The sequence below is a fragment of the Dipodomys ordii genome, unplaced genomic scaffold (genome assembly GCF_000151885.1).
Source record: "Dipodomys ordii isolate 6190 unplaced genomic scaffold, Dord_2.0 Scaffold3, whole genome shotgun sequence".
NCBI classification, from domain to species: Eukaryota; Metazoa; Chordata; class Mammalia; order Rodentia; family Heteromyidae; genus Dipodomys; species Dipodomys ordii.
In genome coordinates this window covers 7,520,788-7,529,384 of record NW_012267219.1, presented here as the reverse complement: position 1 = coordinate 7,529,384, position 8,597 = coordinate 7,520,788, and positions in this window count along the sequence as shown.

The following is an 8,597-nucleotide window of genomic DNA, read 5'->3' as shown; positions in this document are numbered from 1 at the left end:
TAAGAAAATGTGGTATATATACACAATGGAATTCTATGCCTCCATCAGAAAGAATGACATTGCCCCATTTGTTAGGAAATGGAAAGACTTGGAAAAAATCATATTAAGTGAAGTAAGCCAGGCCCACAAAAACATAGTCCCATGGTTTCCCTTATTTGCAATAACTAGTATTTGTCTGAATCAACCCCATTATTTTTGATTTAAGGAAATAAAACCACACTGTATTAACCAGCAGCCTCAGAAAAATTTCACAGGGACTACCTTCCACTCAGAACTGGCTAATTGTAGTTGCCTGCTCCCTGGCAGCTAACAAGGTTCATGTCTAACTGGGATTGGAGAATATTTAAACCATGTAGAAAGTCGAATTCCCAGCCATTTGGTCCTCATGAGCATTCTCCACCTCACTGTCCCATAATTTATCCTGTGCAGTCAGTCTGGTGCAGCTGACGGTAACTGCAGCTTTTCTGTGTTTAGTCACCATCATAATTTACACCTCAAGCTTCTTGGAAGCATATTGTATGATTAAAGTGACTACATACATAGTTCAGAGATTCAGACTAGAGCCCTGTAATTCACATGCATACACATCATTTTCTGGAGCAAATGGCATAGTTAACACTAGGCCTGCAGTGATTTTAAATGCCACATATACCAAGCTATAGAAAAGTAAAGGGTCTTCTATATTACATTGTCTGGTGAGCTTCTAAAAACTGACTTCATAGATTTGAGAGGATGGTTTTCTTAAAAATAGTTAAAACTTATTGAAAGCTTAGTAGAAGCCAGCACCTTTCTTTGTCCTTTACATTGATTAATTAAATTAGTTTTAATTTAATTTAAATGAATTTACTTAATTGGAGGGAAGAAATTGAGACACCATGATTAAGTAACTTATGATCACAAGAATTCAAATGCAAGCTGTCTTGCTGCAAGGCCTAGTCTCTTAACAATATAGGCAATATAAAACCTACTTTTAGGAAGTTTGCTAATACAACATAAAATAGATGTAACTGATAGATCTAAAAGGGTGGTTCTTGATTGGTCTCTCCCTCCTCTGCTCCCCATGTCTGAAAAATTTACTATCCACCATATCCATTTTTCCTTCTCTGCTGACTTAGCTCAGCATTTGGGCTGCATTTGTCATTTGGGCCTGGAATTGTCTGGATGGGAGAGCTTTAGGTTTCTGAATATAATTCCTGTGACAGAAATACAGTTATTTGCATTTTCTATCTATTTATTTTTTGTCAAATTTGTTCATTTGTGTTTTGCCTGGGGTTTGCTGTTCTCATGTAAGTCACATTGCAACAGTCCCTTGTTACTGCTTTAAATCATAGGATCTCTAAGAAAATCTTGCATTCTTTTTTAATAGTAGATATATTCTAATTTATTTTTTATTTTAAAGGTGATAGATGGAGGGGTTACAGTTACATAAGTCAGGTAATGAGTACTTTTTTTTTTTGCCAGTCCTAGGGCTTGAACTCAAGGCCTGGGCACTGTCTTTGAACTTCTCTTGCTAAACACTAGCACTCTACCACTTGAGCCATAGCACCACTTCCCACTTTTTCTGTTTATGTTGTACTGAGGAATTGAACCCAGGGCTTGATGCAAGCACTCTACCACTAATCCACATTCCCAGCCTGAGTACATTTCTTTTTTGAACAGTGTTACCCCCTCCCTCATTTTTTTCCTCCCAACTGACCCCTGACCCCCCCTCCAAGTTATAGAGTACATTTCCAACTTTGTGTCTAGTGAGTCACCCTGCTGAATTAGTTCACCCTCTGTCCCATCATTTCTGTGCTTCCCCTTCTCTTGCCCAAATCAGATAAACTTATTTACAAGAGAAAGATTCATTCTTGAAATTGACAACTTGTATTTTCTCTTTTCTCTTAGTCATAGTTTAATAAATTTATATTTCTTATTTTTTCAATAAGTTGACTTATACTCTGTTGTCTTTTCATTTTTCATTTTCTTTTCATCTTTCTTTCTTTTCTTTTTCTTTCTTTCTTCCTTTCTTTCTTTTCTTTCTTTCTTCTTTCACAGTACTGGCATTTGAACTCATGCCTGCTAGGCTAGCACTCCTCCTGCGTTTCTCTGGTTATTTTGAAGATGGAGTCCAGTGAATTTTTCTGCCTCAGCTGGTCTCAAATAACAGTCCTCTAGAGCTCAGCCTCCTGGGTAGCTAGTATGATAAGCAGGAGCCTCCAGCACCAGCCAACTCTTCAATTTTCTATTTCATTAATTTCTACTGTTTATTGTTTTCCTTCTATTTATTTTATTTGGAATTTAATTTGCCTTTCCTTTTAATAGTTCCTTTGAGTGGGAGATGAGAGCACTGATTTTTATTTTTTAACATTCAAATTTAAAACTAAATTTCCCTTTAAGCACTGCTTTACTACATCCACCAAATTCTGATATGTTATGTGTTCATTCAATTAAAAATATGTTCTCCTTGTAATTCCTTCTTTGAAGTATATTGTTTAATTTCCAAGTATTTGGCAATTTTTCTAGATGTCTCTTTGTTATTGTTTTCTATTATGTTCCAAGAACATACTTTGTGCAAATTCTGTCTTTTGAACTCTCTTCTCTTCATCATCCAGCATGTGTTCTATCTTGGTAAATATCCTAAGTGCACTTGAAAATAATAAGCATTCTGAACAGAAAAAGAATAGTATTATGTAGTAGTTTGGTGTAATCTCCTATAAATGTCAAGTTAAGTTCATTGACAAGTGGTTCAGATTTTATCTATCCTTCCTAATTTGCTGGCTACTTAACTATTACTGAGGAGAGGGTATATTGTGAATTCCAACCATAATTGTGGATTTGTCTGTTTTTCCTATTTTTGATCCATATATCCATTTAGAATAATTGTCTTTTTTGATGTTTTCTTTTTTCACAATGAAATGCTCTCGTTTCCCCTAGTAATAACTTCTTTCTCAATAAGTAGTTGGCCCAAGTCTAATTCATCTGTTATTAACTATAGATATATCAGTTCTTCAAGGTCCCTGATCCTTACTTCTATAGCATTTCATGCTAAGCCCATCTAATGACCATTTTATTCAAACATTGTATTTTCAGCTCTAAAGGAAATAAATCTATTTTATTCTTTTTCTTCAGGTTTCTGTTTCTCTTCTGAATACTCCATCTTTTCACTCGTTATATCCATTTTTCTGACTAAAGTTAAAAATGTACATATGTTATTTTAAACCCGTCTACTAATTCCAATAACTACGCAATCTCTAGCTTTCTACTAATTACATTCTTTTGATTGTAAAGCCTATCATCCATTACCATGCTTCATAATGCTCCCTACATACTAGTTATTGTACATAAAAGAACAGTAGTGACTAGAGCATAATATTTGGTTTCATTTGGGTTGGTTGTCTGTTTGTCTGGTTTGTTTGTTTTCCCAGAGAGCACACATCTTTTCTCAGTCCTTCTCTCTTGGCAACTCAAGTGATGACCTGATCGTTCATATTTCCTTTTTTTTGTATTTTTTTGTGAAAATGCTGTACAGAGGGGTTACAATTACATGGGCAAGGTAATGCCCATCCCTTCCCATCTCCCCCCCCCGCAACCTTGTACCCCCCTTCCCCCCACCGCCAAAGTTTTAAAGTTTGTTTTTCGACATAACGTCTTGTACATCTCATTGTTTCAATGGGCCCACCTGTAACCCTATTTAAACTATTTGTTTTTTCCCTTCCCCTCCACAAAGTATACCAACATCAAATACAGTGAAAACAGGGGTTATACCATGGGGGGAGGGACATACAAGGCAACAAAAAAATCATCTTATAAATACATTAGAAACAATCGGATCGTTCATATTTCTTTAATGTAAAGCTGGATCTGGGTTGCAGGCTTCCTAAGATTGAAATCACGTGTGCTCAAGCCTAAATTGCAACTCTCAAGTCACAGCCTTTTTGTGTTTCCAGTAGCTAAAGAGACTACAGTTTCATAAATTTTTGGTTCATCTTCAGATGTGTCTGGAATCCAGACACACAGGAATGCCTAGGACTAAGCAATTTCTCCCTGCTGCCAGTCTTTCCTTTGCTATAACCCTCCTGGAAAAAGGCAGGAGGAAGGCTGCTGAGCCTTGCATTTGGTCTCACCTCCCAGGGCTTTTTCAACTCTAATTTATCCTGAAGTCCTACTTGGCCCAAGGGCCTGCTCATTTCCTTGACCCTGTCAAGTTTCTCTATCAGACCTACCTTTACTAGACCAGGAAGCTGGCCTTGGTACGGGAGCTGCATTGGACCTTCTTATTTATGAAGGGCTCTTTCTTTCTGAAATTCAGTTAGTCAAGGCTTCCTTGTGTGAATACCAGTTTTCCTTAGTCCCATAGAAAACACTTTAAAAAAAAAAAGGGGGGGGGGTTTCTTGCTTTTTCCTTGGGGGAAAAAAAAGGTCTTTCATGTTCTTTTCCCTCAAAGCAGAAACCCCAACAAACCCTGAGTTCTCAGCATTTATTTTAAACTGATTCCCAGCCACAGAAAAAGAAAAGATTGGAAACTCAGATTTAGACAAGACAGCAAAAGGAATACATTATACTCACAAAAGAAGACTGAAAGACTAATAAATTAATAAAGTTACAGCAAATTATGAAGTTTTGACATCTGGATGAGCACAAGCAAAAATGCTATATTAATTATTTTAAATTAATTATTCAAAACTCTCGAGCTACTAAATACACATGTTTATAAGGGAGTAATTCCACCCACAGTGTCCCATTAACCTTTTGAGCCCCCCATATTTTCTTTTATTATCTTTAAGTGGTTGTACAAAGAGGTTTCAATTCAACTTGTCAGTTTGTGAGGACAATGCATCTTGATCAATGTCACTCCTTCCCTGAGCTCTTTTTCTGCAAAATTCTAACCCCAATCAAATTGGTTAACTTTTAGGTTGCACTCATCTGCTTTTTTAAACTTAATCTAGGGGAAAAAATACTTTTACAAATTCCACACAAGTTAAGGTAATTTTTCTCCAGTTAAGTTTCTAGTAAAAAACTGCAATAAAAGTCTCTGGCATAGTATTTCAGACTGGCAATTTGAACACAAATACTGTGTCTTCATTCCATATAGCCACCTGTCTACCTTGGGTTGTACTGCCTAGCTTATAAACTGAGGGAAGGGGGAGAGGATGCAAAACAACAATTTATTTCGTTAAAGTTCTATAGGCTAGAAATCCAAAATCAAGGTGATACTGATTGGTGTCTGATGAGGCTTTCTTATTGGCTGGAAGACAGTCACCTTCTATACTATGCCCTCATGTGGGTTTTTCCCAGTGCATGGATAACAAGAAAGCAGAATATTATCTCTTATACGGAAACTAATCTTTTGGGGTTAAGGCCTTTGTGACCTCAGTTAACTTTAATCATGTCCTTAATTTTGGTATCTGCAAAGTCAGCCATACTGGTCTGGATTTAGCGTTCCAGTATAGAAATTTGGGAGGAATTAAAATATTCAGTCTGTAACAAAAGGTATTTAAGGATTCTATTGTTTGGTTCAGGGTATCATTCTTTTTCTACTTTTATTTTGTAACTTTTTCTTTCACAGAGACATCCACACTCATGTACTCATACACACAACATTACAGAAAATATCTATCATTAAGATAAAAGTTGCATAGCATAAGCTAGCCACATTAAAATATATGAAACGTCAACTTGTGGTTTGTGGCATACTCTTTCATCTCAGGAAACATAGGTCTCTGTTGTTTGTGAAATAACTTGTGGTTCAATTACTACGAAATGGAATGCTGGTAGAGTGTTTTTGTTTTTTGCCCTAAAATACGGTATGGGTCAGTTCAGTTTGGAGAGAAACAAAATTACTAGCTCTGTCCTTTAACTTAATTTATTCTACTCCTGAAAGATATGGTCTCAGCAAATATTCCTGGAACATCTTCAATTCTAACTCATCTAAACAAAGACATGTTGTTTTTGTTGAAGCTCCAGCAGCTGTGAAATAAGAAAAATCTGTCTTCAGAGTCACCTACCTTATTATCATATACTGACCCCTTCTTTCCTACTCAGGGTACAGACTAAGCAAGACACTCTAAGGGCTATGTGTGTTAGCTTGTAGAAACAAATATAGGCTGGATATTGTTGTTTACAGCTATGTGGATCTTTTTATGTGTGTATGCTGATACTGAGAGTTGAACTCAAGGCCTCAAGCTCTTGCTTGGTTTTATCATCAAGACTAGTTCTCTACCACTTGAGTTACCTCCACTTCCAGCTTTTAGGTGGTTAATTGGACATAAGAGTTTCAAGTCGTTTTCAAGCTAACTTCAAACTGTGATCCTCAGATCTCAGACTCCTGAGTGGCTAGGATTACAGGTGTGAGCCACTGGCACCCAGCTATGTGGATCTTTAATGTTTCAGTCACCTCATTACTAAGTTGAGTATTTGATGAGCAACAATCTTACCCCAAGCACTCTGTTGTAACAATAAAAGGGCTCTGTGAAGTCTCTGCCACCCCAGAGCTTGACATGGGAATATGAATAGATATTTCAGGAGGTAATCCTACAAGGATTCAATAAGTGTTCTCAATTCCAATTGTATACTAGAATCCCCTGGGGAGCTTTCTTCCAAATGATGGTGTTCTCAAGTTACAAGCATTTAATATCTACAACTTTTCATATGTCAATCATACCTCAATAAAACAGATTAAAACTTGTTAAGAGGGTAGAGCTCCTGTTAAGTGTTCCTATAAAGAAAAGGCATGAGGAAAGTTCTAAAGATGTCCATTACCTTTATTGTGGTGATAATTCCCTGAGTGTTTACATATGCCCAAACTCATTATATACATTAAATGTGCAAAGTTTTCATCCCATTATACTTCAATGGAACATTAGAGGGGCATTTTGTTTTGTGGTTCTGGGGATTCAGCTCAGGACCTTGCACATGGTTAGGTAAGGACTCCCTTGCCCTTGAGATAGTGCCTTAGAATGTATCTCCATTTGACCTCATTATGTAACCCAAGTTGGCCTTAATCCTCCTGGTGTAGGATCCTGAGTGCTGAGGTTACAGGTGTGCACTACCACATCCAGCTAATAAGTTAAAATAAATAAATATTGGTGCCCAACATTGCCACTGCCCAGGACCAATTGGTTTAGAAATTTATAGATGAAACTTACACATAGGTTTCTCTTTAATTCGCAAGGAACTCTTCCATGCAGTCAGAGTTGAGATAGAAAGTCAATGAAGCTATAAAATACAAGAAGAATAATCTTTATAAGCTAAAGAATCTACTGGAACTAGACAAATTCCAAATTGCAGCATCCAAAGGAAAAGAGAAGTTAAGCTACTACAAATCTCTTTAGTCAAAAATATGGAAGAAGGTATAGAGAAGAAGGCACGGACTGGGAGTGGGAAGTTTGGTGCAGGTCAAATAGTTCTCATGTGATGTGATTTGAGTTTTATAGGATTTATTCTGGCTGGGGAGCACCCTACATTGGGGACAAAGGCAGAGCCCCAAGGACAGTTAGCAAGCCGTTGCTAGGATCCAGATAAGAGCTGATTGTAGATAGTACCAGGGTGCTCGCAGGGAAACTGATGAGTAGTGGACAGATTATACAGCATTTTCAGGCAGTGATGGGCACCTGTGGCTCATGCCTGTAATCCTAGCTATAGGAAGCTGAGATCTGAAGGTCGTGGTTCAAAGACAGCCTAGACAGGAAAAAAAAAAAGAACTGGAAGTGGTGCTGCTGTTGCTCATGTGATAGAGCACTAGTCTTGAGCACAAAAATCCCAGGCCCTGAATTTAAGCTCCAGGATTGGTACTCTCTCTCTCTCTCTCTTTCTCTCTCTCTCTCTCTCACACACACACACACACACAAGCATGAACAGCATTTGATGGCATATTGAGTATAAAGCAAAGATGACTCCAGCGAGTTTTCACTAAGCAAATTTAGAAATGTACCATTAACGCAAATGGGAACATCAGCGTAATTGTTAAAATAAGTGTGTATTCTATACCCATGCAAAGGAAAAATAATCAATAGATCAACTGTAATTCACATGAGATATTAATGACTAAGGGGTTTTTTGTTGCTTTATTAGAAAATATTTATTGCATCTGTGATGCATTCAGCTTCGTGGTAGGTCTTCAGAATCCAAAGTTGAAGTGATTTTTATCCATGAGACTTCCAGGAATTGAATGAAGCTGAAGCAGGAACTTGCAGGGTCTCAATAGAACCGCCTTTTGGGGAGATTTGCTTGGAGGCAAGGAATCCTGATCTAATTTACTAAAATGAATTATGTAACCACTCTCTTACTAGCTGTGTGGTCTTGGGCATATTACAACTTTCTGGATGTTAATATTCTAATTGATGTATCAAGGATAATGGATCTGTAGTCATTATTAATTTCTTCCCTCACTAATGCTTAGAAAATTGTAAAATTCCCAAGTATAAAATGCAGGCCTCATTTGTCTGTAACAGAAATGATGGAAAATTCAATTTCACTCCCCATGGTGTATCACCATGAACATAATTTGCTACTTGGACATTTTTTTTTTTTTTGCCAGTCATGGGGCCTGAACTCTGGGCCTGGGTGCTGTCCCTCAGCTCTTCAGCTCAAGGCTAGCACTCCACCACTGGAGCCA